Raw genomic sequence first — 21,563 nt, 5'->3', positions numbered from 1 at the left:
GCAATGAGAAATTTGGCTTCTCCACGGGACCCGAAGGTACAACAATCCATTATGAACTCTCATAATATCGACTATTTTTTATTGACTCTTCTACTGCATCAGTGATGAAAAGACCAGTGAAGGAAAAAAAAACAAAATAAAAAATAGGACCAATGGCCCTGTAGCTTACCGGCCAAATTAAAAGCTTTGGGAAATGTATCCAGATGCCATTTATTACACTGGTCAACAACAAATTTATTGTTTAAGTTTTTTGAGCTGATTTAGGATAATTTTGGTGTGCTGAATCCAAAAATCACATTAATTTTGCTCAATCAGGTCAAATTTCTGAACTATGCTACATATTGGCTTTTGAACATTTTTGCTTACATTTATGGGCATTTTCACATCATATGATACAAAATTCTTTCATATTTCTTGCAATAAACGAGTTCTGAAGATTTTACTTTTGCCAATTTATGATTAATGTTTTTTTTAATATTACAGGTGAATGAAATGGCTTCGACTAGAAGATCTTGCAAAAATAAGCCTGACGTATTCTGCTACATCTGCAGTGAATACACCATTGTACCTAACAGGAATCAAGTCACAAGTTTCATAAAGTGTGCTTACCAATCTTATTTTGTTATTAATGTAATTAAATGTAATCAATTTTGTGAGAAGATCTAATTTTTCAAAATCAAATTAGCAAAAAACCCTGACCTGATTGAGAAAAACAGATGTCATTTTTGGATTTAGCGGTGCAAAATGGTCCTAATTCAGTTGAAAAAACCTAGACAACTTGCAAAAAACATTTTTTTGTAACCCAGTGTATTACCCAGTTCTGTGTATTTATTGTATTACAGAAATAGCCCATGATTTGGTCATATTCCAATCAGATCTGTAAAAAATTCAAATTCCAACTTGATATCATTGATACTGATTTATTGGATCAATCCACTTCCTATCTCTTCTAATGGGGAAATTTTTCAAAGTCGCACCAAATCCAGAATCAGATCCGGATCGAAATAATTTCAATCCCTTGTGTTGACATCATCATACAGAAGCTTTATACCAAGTTTGAAGTCAATCAGAACTGGAGTTTGGAAGAAGAAGACGATTGAAATTTTTTCCCAGTAAGAGCCCATGTTAAATTTTCCGTAAGTTCCCGGATCCAGAAGAAGATCCTGATCAGCATGTGGACATTATGTTTTGGTCATCTCCCCATCAGGGCTGGACTGTAGAAATTTACACTGGATATCATTTATATTTACTGAGTTATTGCATCGATCCACTTCCTATCTCTTATAATGGGGAAATTTTTCAAAGTGGCACCAAATCCAGAATCAGATCCAGATCCAAATAATTTCACTAACTTTTGTTGACATCATCATAAGAGGCTGTATACCAAGTTTGAAGACAATCGGAATTGTAGTTTCGGAGAAGAAGACGATTGAAAGTTTTGTGACGGACGACAGACGACGACAGATGATGAAAGACGACGACGGATGCCGCATGACGACAATAGCTTACAGCCTGTCGACCAGTAAGCTAATAAAAACGGGTGGTAAGAAGTCATGGAAAAAAAAAACCTTTCAACCAATCCATCGCTGGGGCACTTTTTCATTTAATAAAGCTCAAACTTAGAAAACTCCTCTTTCAAATAGTCACACATTCCATGACGATGCTTGAGAACTGAAGCAATGCGTCATGAAATCGGTTCATTCTTTTTGAATAATCCTGTAAAATGAGTCCGACACCCTTGATTGTTAACCCTTTGTTGTTGTTTTGCTCTAAAAGTGATGCTCTAATCTTCTAAACTGCACGTTCCTTTCACACACTAAGGTTTAAATGTTAAATTTCAGAGTATTTCTGCATGTGTCCTGTGAAGGGTTAACTATGGGTTAAACCTGCAGCTAATTACGCATTTGATCAGAATCTTGAGTGACAGGACACGCATCACCACGCTGATAATTTTGGCGTCTTATTTGTGTCCGTCGCCGTAGAGGACACAGCCAGGGCGGCGGCGGCGTATGTCCGTCGTTGCCGGCAGCCATATGCAGATGACTCCGCACGAGCAGCTGAGGCCTCTAGATATGACGCTCAACGCTCGACTGCTGCCAAAGCGATACACCTCACACTCCGCCTCTGCCGAGCCACTATCACGCTTCTCAAATCCACACTTTATCCATTTTTTTTTTTTTTTTTACCTTCACGGTTCACATGTGTATTGCTTGGGGAGGTTTCTGCAGCTGGGAATATCCAGTTAATTGGAAAGGGGTGGCAGATTCTATATTAATACTGTCTCACATTGAAACACACCCACTCCAGCTGCTTTGGCTGCATTAATGAGTGTGAACCACTGCTGTGGTGATGGATCCTTATTATTATTATTATTATTATTATTATTATTATTGTTATTATTATTATTATTATTATTATTATTATTGTTATTATTATTGTTATTATTATTATTATTATTATTGTTATTATTATTATTATTATTATTATTATTATTATTATTATTATTATTATTATTATTATTATATTGTGTTTGAAGGAGCAGGACAACGTGGCCTGCAGGTGCTTTATGTTGAAGTCTGTTAAAAAATCTCCACAAGGACACATAGAGCTAATTCGTCATATACAAATGGACAAAAGTATTGGGACAGGTGTTTCTTTTCTAACAGGAGTCTGGGATATGAAACAATAATGATAAATGTAATAATATACTTTTCTATTTGGATAGATATCATTGCATTGGTTACTTTGGTTTAAATTGTTACACTGGAAAAAAACTAAATCTTACCAAGTGTATTTTTCTCATTTCTAGTCAAAATATCTCATCACACTTAAAATAAAGCATAATCACCTAAAGAGTAAGTTTTTAGTGAGATATAAGAACTTATTTTTAGACAATAGATCTGGAAAATCTTATATCAAGTAATCTTACCAAGATAATTTTCACTTGTTCCATTGGTAGATTTTTTTCTTTAATTAAGCAAACAATCTTGAATTAAGCCAAAAAAAAAAAAAAAAAAAAAATTTACTAATGTCTAAAAAGAAGTTCTTATATCTCACTGAAAAGTTACTCTTTAGGTGATTATGTCTCATTTTAAGTGTGATGAGATATTTTAACTACAAATGAGAAAAAAAAAAAAAAAACACACTTGGTAACATTTAGATTTTTGCAGTGTATCTTTGCTTCCAAAATGCCTCAGAGATGGTTTTTACTTAACTTCTCTTGACACAGATTTTTTTTTTTTTTTTTTAATCCATCACTGATTTTTAATGTTCTACTTTGAAATTTCTGAAATATGTTTCATGCTTTAATAATATAACATTGATGGAAAATTTTGATGTTTTTATCTCAAATAATCATGAACAGGACATCTTACAGCTGTAGCCATGATGTGTCCCAATATTTTTGTCCATATAGTTTATAACCATCAGTGTTTCATTTACCCATAAAGACTCAGTGACTTTTGTGGAAGTTCCCAAATGTATTTTTCACTCTATTAACCTTTCTTAAGAGATTTATACCATTCCTTTTAATAAAGGGTATTTTGTATTTTGTGAATTTTCAGTGAAAATCAAGTATTTTCTTATATTATTTCACTGATCATGTAGATGTTCACAAAGCTCAGATTAAAGCTGAGGGTATTAGATGAGAAACAGAGGAAACTGAAGAAAAATGCACTTTTTTTTTAACAAAGATATATTACTTTTCTTAAGAAATGTATCACCATTTATTGTATTATTATGCTCAATATTTTACACCCTTAATTCATCAAGGTCATATTAAAGTTGAGGGATATATAAAAAAAAAATGAGAAAATGGAAGAAAAAAGTGACTTTTTTAGTCAAATCTATCATTAATTGAACATAAAATAAGTGTTTCCATCCACTTTCATTGATCCAACTCCAGTGGGTTTTACTGGTGAACAATGTTGTAGAAGATGACAGTGTTTCCATGGTAACCTACGGAGAATTTGAACATCCAAATGGGTCATATCTGATGACCATGAAAAGATGACAAACTGTATTTTACACCAATTATTTACATGTACTGATAGGATTAGTGGATCAAACAGGTATTAAACAGTTTAGATCCAGTAGATGGCTTTGGTCGATGGTGGATGTTTGGGTCTTTATGGGTTAAAGTTTAAATGGAGATTTTTCTTCCTCAGTGATATGTGATGAAAACAGATGGTTATTTGTGGTAGAATATTATTATTTACAGTCAGAGCATGAAACATTTCAGAAATTTAGAGGTAGAACATTAAAATCATAGTGGGGCTAAAAAAAAAAAAAAAATCAGTGCTCGAAAGAAATTAAGTAAAAACCATCTCTGAGGCATTTTAGAATCAAAGATAATTTAACCAAACTAACCAATGCAATGATATTTATCCAAATAAAACTATACTATGACATTAACCTCCGGTATCCGGGTGCGCCTTTAGGCACACTTTGCAGTTCGTGTTAAAAAACTTCATATTATTTTTCACAATTTAAATAAGGTTAGAATTCAAAAGTTGTCATTTTTGCATGATCTTTAAAATTCTGGCCAACTAAATGTGCACATTGTAAACAAAAGAAAATTACAAGACTAGCATCTGTCTCCCAAGTGTGCCTAAAACGCACTATTTCTTCCATTTGATATGTATGATTAGGGCTGACCTGGATTTACAAAAATAAAATCAAATTAGAGCAGAAAAATAAATCAATATATAATATTTAATAGTTTGATTTATAGGTGTGCATTTTACACACACTTGGTGACAGATGCTAGTGTTTTTGAACATTTGACCTAATGCCAGAAATAATAATGCAAATTAACCAGTGTTGGAATTAATCATTGACATATGCCAGACTGCAAAAATCAAATAATATGTGATCCACTTTTTATATAGTATATTGAAAAAAAATAATTTGTGTGTGTTTTTTTGCATCCAAAACAATGGTTTGTTTACATTACAAACACAGCATTTAAAGGGTTAAAAAATATGACAGTTATTGAGTAATTGGTATTTTTATTTACGGCTCAAGTTGATGAAATAGAAAAAAGTGTAAAAGAATTAAAAACAAACTGTATGAATCCCGGAAGAGCTGGAGGAGGTGTCTGGGGAGAGGGAAGTCTGGGCATCCCTGCTTAGACTGTTACCCCCGCGACCCGGCCCCAGATAAGCGGAAGAGAATGGATGGATGGATGGATGGATGGATGGATGGATGGATGGATGGATGGATGGATGGATGGATGGATGGATGTATGAATTTTTTTTTGACATTATTCCACAAGTGTGCCAAAAAGGCACACTTGCTGCTTAGTAAGGGCCTTGCTAGACGGGATACCGGAGGGTTAGTCATTATTGTTTTGTATCCCAAACCCCTGTTAGAAAAGAAACACCTGAATCCAACATGTCCCAATACTTTTGTCCATATAGTTTATTTACATTTCTACACGTACATATATTTGTGTGTTTGCCGTCTAGTTGCTACTTTCCTCCAAACAGTCGTAGATGCTCTATTGTCCAAACATCATTGCATACGTGTCACAGATCTGACGCTGTGATGAAGCAGGTGAATCTGCAGCAAAGGAACAGGGTGAAAGGAAAAAAAAAAAAAAAATCAACCCGAAATGTTAAAGAAAAAAAGTCTTTTGAGCTGCAGAAGCTGGCAGAGTGGAGCAGGGAGGGCATCAGCGAGAGCAGGAGTGAGGAGGAGATCAAAGAGAGGGAGGAGGAGAAATGGCCTGGACAGGAGTCGATGGCGACAGGTGATGGAGGTGTTGATGGAGGGAAGACACAAAGGGAATACGGAGGCAGCACAGGCCGCTTTGACTCAATCTGTGATGGAGTTCTATTAATAACAGCTGCTACACATGCAAGATGACACAGCCCTCGCTCAGTGGACATGGTGATATGTGTCAGACGGATTAATAACCAGTTCAGAACTTTAATTTAAATGTGCAAAAATATGAGAACTTTGCAGAGCTGACTATTATTATTATCATTATCTATATCAGGGATGTCAAAACTCATTCTGGTTCAGGGCCATATTTAGCCCAATTTGATCTCAAACAGGCCAGACCAGTAAAATAATGACTTAATAACCTAGAAATAATGACAAATCCAAGTTTTTCTTTTGTTTTAGTACAAAAAGCCCCAGTTAATTATGAAATATTTACATTTTACAAAAAAGATGTGAATACGTGAAAAAACAGCAATTTCATTTGAAAAATGAGTGCAATATTAACAATATTATGCCTTGACTTATTATTTATACATGTACATAACACATAATGTTACATAACGTTTAGTAACAGGCAGAATATTGTTAAAATTTTGGAGTTTGGAACTAAAATTTGAACAATTTCTACAATATTCCATCTCTTATTATTATTATTATTATTATTATTATTATTATTATTATTATTATTAACACAACTGCAGATCACAGTGGATCCATAAATGCACAAAACATTTAGTAACAGTCAGAATATTGTTCAATTGCACATTTCGGGTTCATCTGTGTTTTATTTAGGTATTTATTTGCATTGTATTGTGAAAAATTGTTTTGTAAATGTAAATATTTTCACAGTGTAATGTTATTTTTCCACATAATTTTTCACAAAGAAAATTAGTAGTTGTCATTATTTATGGGTTTACTGCAGGCGTGTCAAACTCATTCTGGTTCAGGGGCCATATTTAGCCCAATTTGATCTCAAACAGGCCAGACCAGTAAAATAATGACTTAATAACCTAGAAATAATGACAAATCCAAGTTTTTCTTTTTGTTTTAGTACAAAAAAGCCCCAATTAAATTATGAAAATACTTACATTTTGCAAAAAAGATGTGAATAACCGAAAAAATCAGAAATTTCATTTGAAAATTAGTGCAAGTTTAACAACATTATGCCTCGACTTATTATTTACTTATTATTTACTGATTAAAATATTTATTATTTACTGATTAAAATACTTCTAATGAAACGTTCACAGTTATGCTGATGATACTGCTATTTATAGCTAAGTCATCCACATCCACAGAGGTGGTCACAACTTCAACTTTCATTTAATACTGAACCAGACAGTCTGCTGGAAGTCGAACTAGTTGTAAATACTTATAAAACTAATCAATCCAAACCCATATTCACTGAACCTGAACCTGGATTGTGTATCTCAGTAGAATATCTCGGTACTTCAGTTGATGACTCTTTCTTTCATCCCCTGTACTCAACGAATGAAACTGAAATTGGGTTTTTATTCCAGAATCAAGTCTATCCTTTCATTTGAGGCTAAAAAGAGACGTACATTTATGTCTGTGTTGGACTTGAGTGAGGGTGATTTACACAAGAAGCAGCTTTTCACAGGGGTTTACCACTCTGTTTTGGGCTTTATTACTGACATTAAAGCATCATTGAACAGTGTTTGTATATGCTCATGTTGGATGGTCTGCTTTGTCCACATTCTGACAGAACACTGGATAAATGTATCCTCTGTCTGCTTCATCATATCCTCAAAACCACATCTATATAAAAGTACAAGTAGGCCCAGTTTATTATTCCCTCTGGATGTTGGAAAGAACTGAATTTGATTGGAATCAAATACAAAACCAGGAGTTTAAGACGCTGCTGTTACTTTATGAACAGATTATTGGTTAGGCAGCAGAACCAACTGATAATGACAAAAGAAACAGCACGTTGGCCCTTCCGATGGGAAATATGAGTACAAAAAAAAAAAAAAAAACCTCAAAACAAAACAGTCGATCGAAATCAAGTATTATACACACTCTGCAGGAAGGAGTTTTCTTTTCACTTCCAGCTTAAAATACCACATTAACAGGAAGCATATGTTAGTCGGGGATTTTGCTAGCTGTTCGGCTACTGCGTCGCCCAGCCTGCGACCAGCACGTTAAGCACATGTTCCTTTCTATCTTGATTCTGTTTACTCATGCAAACTGAAACATGACTAATATAGATTAGAATGAATGATATTTAACTGTGTTTAATTAATCCATAGCAACCATGTGATTAATCTGATTAAAAATGTAATCGTTTGACAGCACTAATATAGATAGATAGATAGAGAGAGAGAGAGAGAGGTAGGTAAGTAGAGAGAGATAGAGAGAGGGGAGATATGTAGACCGACAGAGAGAGAGGGAGAGAGAGAACTACATAATTTTAGTAATACAACAATTACTGCACACTTATTTATATTTCTTTAATTATCATATTGATAATATATTGTCCAGTACATATTGGACAAATTGCTGTTCTAATTGTGTCTTAATAGAGTGTTTTAATATATGTATATATATATATATATATATATATATATATAGTATATATATATATATATATATATATATATATATATATATATATATATATATATGTATATGTATGTATATATCTATCTCTCTACCTTTCTCTATCTCTACCTCTCTCTTCTCTTTATCTCTTTCTACCTTTCTTTCTCTCTCTCTCACTCTCTTTCTTCCTTTCTCTCTCTCTCTACCTTTCCTATCTTTACCTCTCGCTCTCCTCTATCTGTCCATCATCCATCCATTCGTCGTCCATCCATCCATCCTCCCTCCCTCCTCCCGCCGCTCTCTTCTCTCTTCTCTCTCTCTTCTCTTCTCTCTCTCTCTCTCTCTTCTCTCTCTCTCTCTCTCTCTATCATCTATCTATCTATCTATCTATCTATCTATTATCTATCTATCTCTCTCTCTCTCTATCTATCTATCTATCTCTCTCTAGATATATATTATATATCTATCTATCATCTATCTCTCTATCTCTTTTACCTTTCTTTCTCTCTCACTCTCTTTCTACCTTTCTCTCTCTCTCTACCTTTCTATATCTCTACCTCTCTCTCTCTATCTCTTTCTACCTTTTCTTTCTCTCTCTCTATCCATCTCTTTCTCCTTTCTCTCTCTCTCTCACTCTTTCTACCTTTCTCTCTCTTTCTCTCTCTACCTCTCTCTGTCTCTTTCTACCTTTCTTCTCTTCTCCATCTATCTCTTTCTACCTCTCTCTCTCTCTCTCTTTCTACCTTTCTCTCTCTCCCTTTCTCTCTCTCTCTCTACCTTCTCTATCTTTACCTCTCTCTCTCTATCTGTCCATCATCCATCCATCATCCGTCCATCCGTCCATCCATCCATCCATCCATCTCTCTCTCTCTCTCTCTCTCTCTTCTCTATATCTATCTATCTCCTTTTTGTGTTGATAGTTTCTTTCCCGTTTCTTTTTATTCTACTTGAATGGAGTAACTATAACACAGTAATTTCCCCCTGGGATTAATAAAGTATTCTGATTATTGATTACTTGTCTTTGTTCCTGTCCCTGTTGTTCCTTTATATACGTCTACATTCTGTGTTTCTGACCCACTGAAGCGCTGACTACTACTATTTTCTACTTTATAAAAGCCCTTACTACGACTATAGCAGTTAAGCAGGTATTTACAGCCCTTTGTCTGAGAGGAAGTGTAACTCCTTTGGTTTATGGTTGGACAGATGTGGTTGGATCGGTGTCCAAGGAACAGGTGCTGTTAAGAGAACAGAGTAAAGCTGAATGTGTGCTGCTCTGTCGTGTTTATTAAAGAAGATCAATCAAAGATAAACCGTAGACCACCTGTCTGCTGCACCACAAAGAGTCTGAAGAACAAGGATTGAGAATAAAATGTTGTACATCAGAGAAATTCAACCCAGACTTTGTTTCCTCCATGATTACTAAATGGACCAGCTTTGGATTTGAAGACTTTTCCTGCTTTTCGTTATTTTTAATACAGGGCTGAACTATTTTGCTTTTTTTAATCATTATTTTATTTATTTCTGTATGGAATGACTCAAACAGTGCTCTTACATAAAACTAAATTCTGTTTCTGAGTGGATAAACATGTTTGCAATTTAACATTCTGTGTTTTTTTTTTTTTTTTTTCAAACAATAAAAGACCCTATTTCATTCTTTCATTATTTACATGCAATCCTCATTTTCATGTCTATTCCATATGTAGTGCTTATTTCTTTAGGCCAACCTTGGTTTATGTTCTGCTGAGCCTCTAAATTACTCATTATTTCTCAGACTAATCATGGAATCCGTTACTGTGAAGAACCAATACATTGTACATAACCTATTGTAAATGTCTGTTGTGTGTCACTGATGTCTGGGTCCTGTATGTGTTTATGTAACATTTCATGGTCACGGTTCATTCATTATAATATGGGTGAACATGGAATGCATTGTCTTTTACTATGTGTACATTTATTGATAGACATATAAATATATACACTATAATAATGTCTTATTTTGTGAATTATGTCGCCATTGTCAAGCAGTTCTCATTTACTTTCCTTATAAAAATATATTTATTTGGACTCAGAGATCATATGATGATGCATTAATACATATCTGAAATTTCTTACAAATATAGTAAAATTACCATCAAACTATAACAAATCCCCTGGTTTCTGGGAGATTTTTCTCAGTGCTCAGTGTCAGGGGTTTGTATTGTCATTATGTGCCTAGAAATGTATTTATAATTTTTTTTTTTTTACTGCATTTTTACATTATTCTAAAGCGTATCACTACAATATTTGGACACACAAAGTAAACATTAGTCGACATTTTCCTGCATGTAGCATGGTTAGCGCTTCCACCTCACAGCTAGCTGAGCTGTGTTTTCCTGTTCCCCACCATCAAAAACAGTTATATGTTGGTTAATTCTTCTGTCGGTCCCTGAACGCCTTCAATGGCAGCACACTGTTCCTAATGTAATGATAATTGCTAATTGCAAATGCTACATTTTGTGTGGTCAAGGGTTCTGCTATCAATTATGAGCCCCATGGAAGCATAATTCTTGTGCACCCAACAGAAATTAACCATCCTCTCAATCTGTCGGGGGGGGGGGGGGGGTTGTACGTGGGAGAGCGGTCCATAAAGAACGTCACTTACGATACCATGAAAACGAAACTTAACATTCATAGCTTTCAACATTAGCCTCCTGACTTGTACACTTCTCTTATACAATGGATCTTACACGAAATTTTCGCAACTTCTAATTCCACTGGGCCCCCTTCACTACTCTATGGGCCCCATGAATTTGTCATATTTACCCCCTGTTATCAGCGCCCTGAATTAAAATGGATAAAATGTAGAGATCTAAGTTTTCTACATGGATAATGAAGTCAGTTAAACAAACTTTAATGTAATTATTATGTGAAATATGTTGCCTGGAAAGACTACCTATTAAGCCCCTGAAGGGTTTGGAGCTAATTATCCTTCACATTCCCATACAAATAGACTAATCAGTTGTATTGTAAATATAGTACATATTTTATTTATTCCTGCTGCCAAACGAGCTATTGCATTTAAATGTCACTTTGATGTAAATCTGAATGACAAATGAAGTCAGCCTATGTCTAATATCTATGTATTTGGGCTGGATGATCAGTTAACTGTTAAAATCATTTCAATTTTGAGGTTGACTGACAAATTCAGAATACAAATCATGATTTTCTCACAAATTGTAGGTGAGTTAAATAAAACCAACCTGCAACACATTTCTGAAGCTTATAATCTGTTTTATTGTGTTTTAGCATCTTTCCCAGAACCACTGTGCTTCAATTGCAGCTCACTGCTACTACTGTGCTAAGTTTAATGCTAATGCTACTGTGCCACTGTGTACATAAGGTTACATTTTAAAACTAAATGTCCCTATGGGGATCGAAACCTGAGTGTGTGTGAAGTGTTGCATTAATTACATATACTCTGGCCTTATTCAACCCATTAATGGTGTAAAATGAAGCAAAAAATCACATAAATCACACTTGGCATGAGTCAGACTCACTTTAAATTGAAGTTCAGAACCGAGCCATTAACTCATTTCATCGTTAGCAGCCAAAATAACATATTACAAGAATTCTTTTGGAAAAATATTGTTAGATTTTTTGTAACTTATGCCCAGAAAAACATCAGGGCAGTGGAGACACCTGTTGGAGACTCTGTGGGACAAATAACGCCAGTCAATATTATATTTTCTGGAGTTACTAGTGATCAAACCATTCTGGGAGTAGCTACGTGAACAGTTAAAAAACATCTTCACTGAAAAAAATTCCTTGTAAATGTAAAGCCCTGTACTTAGGAGATATTTCATGTGATAACTGGATTCTGAAAGATAAAAAGTGATGTTAATGCTTTTGGCAGCGAGTAAAAAGACTATTACTAGAAAATGGTTAAAGCCTGAAGTACCCACAACTGAAGAATGGATCGATATCATACAAGACATTTACATTTTGGAGAAATTGACATTAAGTTTTAAGGGTCAAAGGGAATCTTTTTCACTATTTGGTCAAAACGGACGAAATTATGTAAAACCTGTAATTGATGTGAATTGACTACATCAGTTATATGATACACATTTCTGTTTAGGTTAATGTAAACATGCACACCTTAATGTGTTTTGTTAGAGCCATTTTCATGTCAGTTCAGTTAAAAATTCATATTTATATGTATATTTGATTTATTATTAATAATTTATGTATATTATATGAATGTTGAGTAATAATAGCTTAAGTCTTGACATCATTGTGTGATGCAATCTATTGGCTGCTAAGATTAAAAAATGTAAAGAAAGAGTTACGGAACCGGAAGCCTGGACCCCAGGAGCATCACAGTCTTTTGACCATCATGTAATTTAATTTAGAAATTCATCTTTTTTTTTGGATCAATCTAAGATTTAAGTAAAGACCACAAACAGAAAAGTTGGACTCCAGACCCTTTTTTTACTGATACGTGTCACGTACAGAACAACTCCGAGGTTCACGGCTAGTGAGTTATACGCCGCACTCACATGTTTTATCTTGTTGATGAAGTAGCAGAGTAAGCCCTCTCCTCCACCCACTTTTCTTTCTTTCTTTTTTCATTTGTTCTATATTTGACTAAAAATCTTGGATTAGCATCTTTGCTCAAATTTGACGTGTGGATATTGAATTGGAACTGAAAGGGAAGTTTGTATGGCATGCTTTTCCAAATAAACAAAGAATGGGAAAAAAAAAAAAAATTGCATATTACACCAACTCTGCAGGTTAAAGAAGACTAAAATGGAGCATTTTAGTGCAGAAAGATGCAAAAAAACAAAAAAAAAATCACTATGCATGGACTGAAAAAGCATGCTAGCCTAGCATGTCTAATGCTAACAGCAACACTGGATAAAATTGATGGCAACCGAGTAGGAAGATTTTCACAATCTTTACAATGATAGTGAGATCACCTAGTCCTCTACTGTTAAATTCTTTTGATATGTGCAAGTAAAATCAACTACCAAGAAGTCCATTTAAGTACTTTTACTTCATTTTAAGTCTCCTCGGTCAAAGCTGAATCAAATCTTCAAAAATAAAACCGTGGGAACCATTGCAGTGATATTTCTGCTGTAACCTTCAGGTAATCAGTTTAATAACCCATCAGCTTCTCCGTCTCCCAGAGGACTCACAAGCGGAGGGAGACTGCGGAGAACTTCAAAACTAAACATCTAACATAAAAACAAGAACATTTCACAGCAGACTTTGAAGTGAGAATGAGGATAAACAAGAACAGTCAGGGGGAAGGCAAGTGCAGGTCGAAAGGATAGGCCGACGCAGAGAAAACCGCCATGCACCAACAGGTTTGTTAGCAGGAAATCTGTTGCTTTGCTTTACTGCACCAACTGTAAACCGCTTTATGGCACGAATCAGGAAGTAGGAGTGGAAATTATACGGTAATGGATGTCGTTTTGCATTAGTGTGACATAAAGCCAGTGTGGAAAGGAGGAGACAGGATGATAAATGTTGGGGTCAGAATGAAATGGGTCGAATATTACAACCACTTTAGCGCTCAGCGGCGTCAAAGGGTATCTGATGAGTCAACACTGAACCCATCGCTTCCAGTCCTCCCACCCTGCAGTAAATATGACAAAGACATACTGTACATTAAACGTTTTGACTTACAGCCTCATTGACTCATGTAATACCTCACTTAAGTTGTTTTTGCCGGACTGACAAAAAGCTGCAGGTCATTTGATTGCGGCCATAAAACAAACATGTGGTGTTGATGCTAACAGATGGTCCGAGTTATCCGAACCGATTGCTTGGCCTGTCCCGCGAACACGGCATTCTCCCACACAATGACTAATGCAGACTGCTGATTAGAAAAAAACAAAAAGAGGCTGAAATGCAAAGCACAGCGCAAGGTAAATAGATGCTTATGGCGGCACGGAAGAAGCTGAGACTAAGGAGTGTAGACAAGTGGAATGACTTATCCAAGGGGGGAGGTGGGCAGGAAGAAACATGAAATTAGCACAAATGGATTATCTGTCGGCTGCAGGCTGGACTAAGAGCAAGCCAAGCAGTGTGGCAGGAGAGGGAGAGTGGAAAAAAAATCAGATTGACTTCTTGTTTGTTCCTTCCTTAGGGCAGATCCAATAGAGCCATCACTCACCAAATTGCTGATCTGTGGTTGAAACAGCTGTATCCAAACTGGACTACATGGCAATTAGAAGGACGACCGCAGAAGTGTGCAGGAAACCAAGCATCTAATGGCCAGCTTTGGAGGAAGTACTGAAGTAAAAGTATCAAATATCCTGCAAAATATGTACTCAAGTAAAAGCACTAAGTACTAGGCCTGTAACGAAACACGTACCGTACCGAACCGTTTCGGTACGCACCTGTTCGGTTCGCTACACAGCTGTACCGAAACGGCACAGTATGATGAGGAAAAAAAAAAGGAATGAAAGACGTCGTTCGATGCAGAACTTTAAATCCACGCAAGTTTCACACGGACATATTGAAGGAGCACACATTGACCTAAAATATGAAATAGCAGCTGATATAAGGTTAAAAAAAACAACAAATATGATGTGAACCTGGAAGGAAGAGACTGAAGACCCTCCACCATCAGTCCAGTCAGTTTGGATCAGTTCAGGTTCAGGTGAAAGACAACAACGATGAAAGAGATGTTAATAAGACGGACGTTGTTTGGCCCCTAGGAACTACGGTAGTTCTAAAACACTGACACTAGCTCTGTCTGTCTGTCTGTCTATCACACACACTGTATAATAGAGGAATAAACAGAACGCTGAAAGTATGTAAAGTTTCACTTTCATTTCACGACAGCGTTAGTTACGTTAGTTATGGACCGCACCCCCAGGTATATAACTGCACACCCCCCCTACCCCCCAGCTCCGACAAAAAAAAAAAAAAAAAAAAAAAAAAATCCCTTGTGCACACAGGCACACACAAATACACACAGTGTCCTAAACAGTTTGTTCTCTGTTCTCAGTGTTGCTCTTCAGTTTGTTTCAACAGAATACCAGTTTACCCTCTTGTTAATGTTGCACTTCATGTGGAATTTTTTAGGTATTTTTCTGCAGAATGTGAACTGACAGAACTGTGATTAGATTTTTTGTTTGTTCGAAACTACCTTTCAGGGAAAAGTGCAATACGAATGTTTAAAATGCATTTAGTAATATTATAATTTATTTTATTTTCTATTTGATTTGTAGTAGCAGAATTAAATTATTCCTGTTTTTCTATGTTCTATTGTGATAGTACAGATACTATTGAAAGTGCATGATATTTTGTTACATTCCACCACTGCTAATTGCTAACGTTTGTTTTTATTCATCATGTGCGATTTGCTACAGAGGTTGACTGATTGTGATACATCTGATAAGTTGCTAAGCTAACAGAGCTATAATGTAAACTATCAGCCAATGCAGCACATTAAGATTATAAAACACAGGATTATTTTGAGCAACTGTTAAAATAAGCATCTATGAGTTTTAGTTTGAAGAAGAAAACTTGATGATATCATAATACAGATGAGTGTAAACAATGACTTTCATATTTTATTCAGTCTGTGGATACATAGTGCTGATTCATTGGTGGTTTTGGTCTGAAGTGTGTTCTGGTGCCAGATTACATAGAACCACTGTGATTGATATATTAATTTCCACTGTCTGTTATTATTGCTAAATTTTGGACCTGAACTTGACTTACTTTACAAAACTAAACCTGTGCATCTAATAACTAATCAACCCCTTCATGTGACCTTCCCTGATAATGTCTCGCTTGAAATATTTTTCAAAAATCACAGTCAACTCCTTTCACTTTCTGCTTCGCAAGTCACAAACCAGATAGAAACAAGGTGGGAATTTGTCTGAGAATGTTATTTTATCTCTGTTAATGAGAGACAGTTTACAATTAATGTGTGAAAATCATAAAACTTTTAAATTCCAGGTTAGATTGTTGTCTGGACTCATTACACTGGGTTACAAAAAAATGTTTTTTGCAAGTTGTCTAGGTTTTTTCAGCTGAATCAGGACCATTTTGCACCGCTAAATCCAAAAATGACATCTGTTTTTCTCAATCAGGTCAGGTTTTTTTGCTAATTTGATTTTGAAAAATTTGATCTTCTCACAAAATAATAATTAATACCAAAATAAGATTGGTAAGCACACTTTATGAAACTTGTGACTTGATTCCTGTTAGGTACAATGGTGTATTCACGCAGATGTAGCAGAATACGTCAGGCTTACTTTTGCAAGATCTTCTAGTCGAAGCCATTTCATTCACCTGTAATATTTAAGAAAACAATCATAAATTGGCAAAAGTAAATCTTCAGAACTCGTTTATTGCAAGAAATATGAAAGAATTTTGTATCATATGATGTGAAAATGCCCATAAATGTAAGCAAAAATGTTAAAAAGCCAATATGTAGCATAGTTCAGAAAGTTGACCTGATTGAGCAAAACTAATGTGATTTTTGGATTCAGCACACCAAAATTATCCTAAATCAGCTCAAAAAACTTAAACACTAAATTTGTTGTTGACCAGTTTTATCGTAGACGTTTCTGTAGAGTCAGATGTGCCTGTATTTCCGAAAGTGGCGATAGAGGACTGCATGGGGTTGTGTCTTTCTCTTGTTTAACTCAAAGCAGGGACCTCCAGCCTCTTTAGAGACAAGTCTGCTCTGCACAGGAGAAATAGAGCGAGACAGGGAGGGGTGGCGGCGGTGGCAATGGGGGGGGGGGGGGGGCGCCGAAACAGAGAGCCAGAAAGAGATCCTTTACTGGCTTGAATCTTCTCCAGCTTTAATTACACTGTATTGATCACAGACAGGAGGGAGGGAATGGGGTTTGGGGTGGGCGAGAGTCGAGCGAAGGGGGGAGAGACAGTTGGTGAAATTGCAGGCGGGTAGTTACTGTAAGGCATGTAAAAAAGAAAGGCAGAGCAATTATGCCCGAGTCATGGAGTAGATAATTAGAAAATCCTCAGAACTCTTTACGCTTTTTCCTGTTTAGCCCTGCTGATACAATAAAACAGAGGGGGTGTCAAATTCATTTAAGTCACTGGACGCTATGCATTGTGCACAATCCATCTCACGGCTCCACGCGTGGTTTGACTTGAAATTCCTTGCATCGTTTTTTTTTTTTTTTTTTTTTTTTATCCCCCGGCGCTTTCGGTTCAGGCTTTCCTTGTAATCAACCATAATAAAACGGTCATGCGTGACACTTCTTCTGGCCTCCCGGTATCAATGTTAGCTACATGTTACAGATGCAAAGAGATCTACTTCTGCAATGTTGGGCTTTTTCGTCTTTGTCTTGCTATCATTTCTGGGTTGACCTACTTTACCAAAGAGCTTAGGTCTTTTCTTTGTTTCTCACACTGTTGTGGCAAGGGCAGAAAATCTGAAAGCTCTCCTACTGTACCCCCCCGGATGGCAACCGAGTCCAGCGTGCAGTTGAATATGCCAGATTCAACCTCACTGCCCCTGCAAAAATCGCTCCCGCCGAGTCTCACAGAACTGTATTCCGGGGGTTAAGGAGCTTATGTGTCGTATACGACGCAAGAAGGAGAAAGGGCTGAGCAGTGATTCGCTATGGGAGAGGGAAAGGAGAGTGAAGCCTCTCTCTGTTGAGTGTATCTCATTATTGCTGAACTGTGTGTTACCTTTGGTAAACAGTGGGGAGCATTTCTCAGGCGAACGTCGCTCTAAAAGCAACGGGCTGGTAAACGCCGCGGCCCGATGGTGGCACGTAGCCATAGCTCAAATCTACAGCCCCTAAGGGATGTATGAGTTGGGTCGTGATTAGTCAGATCAAATAAATAATCTGCGCTTATGACAGGCCCCTTCATTTCAGCTGGTGTTGAATGGACGCCCTATGCGACTCTTTTGTGTTAGTAAATTCCCTCCAGTTATTTTTGCTGAATGACCTTCTCAATCACCAGAAAAGTCAAAAATTCCATTTCTGAGTGAGGCATTCATTATCATAGCCCCTTGCGCTCAAGGGTACCTGCCTATTTACGGTGCATAAAAGCAACGTGAAGAATGGCTGTGCTCCCTTTTAATGGCATATTAAGGAAATCAACAAATTAGAGATTCATTAAATAGCTTGAAGGCTTTTAAAAAATATAAGTGTAAATAATGTCAAAGCTGGAACACATTGTATTATTGCAGCCTTTATGCATTAGCAGGTTTAGTCAGGTACAGATGAGGTATTTCAGCTCAGAAAACACCGCCGATATCTTTTGTAACTGAACTGATGTGTCTATTTGTAGTCATCTCGAGGCCGTGGCAAACTGTGACACATCCATTGTTGCGAGCCGCAGTCTGGCAGCCCGACTTCAACACTTCTACACATATTCCTGAATTGTTGTGATGTTCCGCCACTCTGCACTCCCTACACCGTGAGCCTCTCATGTGTGAAGAACAAAACAAGAGTAATTAAATCTGCATTCCTTCACCCCTACGACCATATTCACATCTGTTAAATTGAAAAATCACACTGTGTAAAGCAGATCCACTTAAATCTATGCCCCACTGACTCTTGTTGTAGCTCAGAGAAGACGGGGGGGAGGCTTTTGTCGGCCTTTCCGTTAACAGGATAATGGCATCTTGTTTTCATGTTATATGACACTCTGTGGATACTGTAAATCAAACACTAATTACAACGCGCAGTGACCTGACGGCTGAAACGTTACTTCTAATATCTTCCACGGGCTAACAGACAGCTGAGTGAATTTGGCGTCCAAAATAGAGTGCCTCAGCACGCTGTAAGCATCTTGGTTAATTAAGACATGCTGACAACTGGTGAACTCTGCACATCATTATGGATCCACTGGCTAATTGGAACGAATAGCAACTGGAAACGCATTTTTCTTCACTAGTGGAGATTCAACAAAAACAGAAAATGCTTATTAGTCTATAGAGTCAGTCCTGTAGATTCTAAAAGTGTGGCTTCGGAAAGTCTTACCTGCCCTGGACTTTGATGTCAGAAATAGCATAGAAGTATCTGGACAGGTTGTTCTCGTCCACCATAGTCGCTCCGGTAGCGGGTCGAAGCAGGCGGATCCTCAGGTCCGTGATGGTAAAGAAGTCCCTCAGGTTCTTGGTGGTGTCCAGTTGGCCGTAAAGCGAAGCCATGTTGTGGAGGCGGGGTCCTGCAAACAGCGCAAAGCGGTCCTTGATCTCAAAGCGCACCGTTTTGTCGTACTTCCACACATAACCCCGCGAGTAGTCCTCAGTGCAGATGATGTCCAGTAAGGTGTGCTGGGTCAGGTCCTGCACGGTCTTGGGCTCCATGGTAAAGGCGTCCAGGCAGTCGGTGGCGTAGAACTGGTAGGGCTGCCAGGTTCGTCCGTAATCCAGCGACTTTTCGAGGACCATCTGCTCGGGCCGGCCTGACTCGAAGGTGAGGACAATGTCGTCGGTCAGCTCAATGGTCTTGTTCCAAGATAGCGTGAGTTGACCAGCAGGGCCTTCGGGTACTTCTTCCAGGACGTGGACTGCCAGAAGGTGGTGGGATTACGGCCCTCGATGTCAAACATGAGCTCTGGAGGGTGGGCGAGCTCCTCGGTGCTGGCGTCACATTCATTATTACACATGTAAGGGTTCTCCTACGGCAGAAGAAGCAGCAAGAAGAGAAAGTGAAGAGAGGACGTTAGCAGTGACAGGCAACATGGAGGGAAAATTGGCCAATTTTCAAGAGTGAACAAGTCTTACCCACACATTTTATGTGAGCGGCAACTATTTCTCAAACAGAATATCATCATGTTTAATACTAATTTACAAGTTTGACAAGTCCGAGGCTTCACAGAAATAGAAGCTGAATCTCAGTGAAGATGTGCAAGCATTTATTCTTTAACAGTCTCGCTCTTCTCCTCCTCACCAGAGTTGGGAGAGAAAATTGCTGTTATTTTGTGCAAAATGACAACACCAATATGAAATACCTGAAATTTATGTGAATCATTCTTAAAAGCACAAAAACCCCTCCTCATATAAGCCTTTTGTGCCAGTGTGGATTCATAAATATGTTTCTTGCGTTTATTTTTAACCGGTTTCTTTTGTCAATGCAACACCTGGACCTTTTAAACCACAGGTGTCAAACATGCGGCCCGGGGGCCAAAACCAGCCCACCAAAGGGTCCAATGCGGCTCCTGGGATGAATTTTTGAAATGTAAAATTTACACTGAAGTTATTAATGATCAATGATGTTAAAATCGTTTTAGGTCAATTCAATCTAAAGTGGGTCAGACCGGTAAAATACAATCATAACCTATAAATAAAGAAAACCACAAATTTCTCTCTTTGTTTCAGTGTAAAAAGGATAAAATTACACAAATATTTACATTTACAGACAAACCTTTTACAAAAAAATGTGAACAACCTGAAATGTCTTAAGAGAAGTATGTGAAATTGTACTAGCATTCTGTCTTTTACTGAATGTGTTGTGTATTTGTAGATCCACTGTGATCTGTAAGCTGTGATGCACATGTATAAATGATAAACTTCGGCGTGATATTCTTAAAATTGCACTTCTTTTCTCAAGAATTTTCAGGTTGTTCATATCGGTTCGTGGTATGGTTGAGTACAGTTTGTAGATGTAACTTTTTTACTACGGAATTTGACTTTTTTCACTCAAAAATATAAGAAAAATCTTTGGAGTTGATATATTTATAAGTTCTATCCTATTATTTATATTGTTTTACTGGTCCGGCCCAGTTTAGATCATATTAGTCTGTATGTGGCCCCTGAACTAAAATGAGTTTGACACCCCTGTTTTAAACCAATTAACAGTTCCCATATCTCTGCATATGTGATGGAAACAGATAAATGCATGTAGCGACTTCAGACTTTCTCCACAAACTCGACATTTATCAGCCCCCTTTGCTTGAAAGAGGTCTTTCTAAAAACATTTGCCCGATTTACAGCAAATCATTACCAGGCAATGTTCTCTCCTTGCTCCCCAGGGGCTCGATCTAACTGTCAAGAGGAGGACGCACTCATCCAGGAGGACCTTTCAGTGCTACAAGCTCCAATTTATCAGGACAAGATAATCCACTACTTGATTAGGTGGGAGATGTCACCGGGTGTGTGTGTATGTGTAGAAGTGAGCGTGGCGATGTGGTGAGGAAACGGTGGAAAAGGAGGAGGCCCCTGATGTAAGACAGTCTAATGAAGCACAAAGGCAGAGATTGAGTAAGTTAGAGGGAGAAACGGCTCCATTCGGCTAATAAGCTTAGCAAGTTTTTTCTTGTCCTCCAAGGCAAGG

At 37.2% G+C, this 21,563-nt stretch overlaps 1 pseudogene; it reads right to left on the bottom strand.

Moving 5' to 3' along the window:
* The window catches only part of LOC115411055 (netrin-G1-like), a 157,500-nt pseudogene extending 137,597 nt beyond the window's left edge, over positions 1 to 19,903 (bottom strand).
* Between the last annotated feature and the right edge of the window lie 1,660 nt (positions 19,904 to 21,563).

Source organism: Sphaeramia orbicularis, chromosome 20 (genome assembly GCF_902148855.1).
Source record: "Sphaeramia orbicularis chromosome 20, fSphaOr1.1, whole genome shotgun sequence".
NCBI lineage: Eukaryota > Metazoa > Chordata > Actinopteri > Kurtiformes > Apogonidae > Sphaeramia > Sphaeramia orbicularis.
This window is presented reverse-complemented; position numbering and strand designations above follow the sequence as displayed.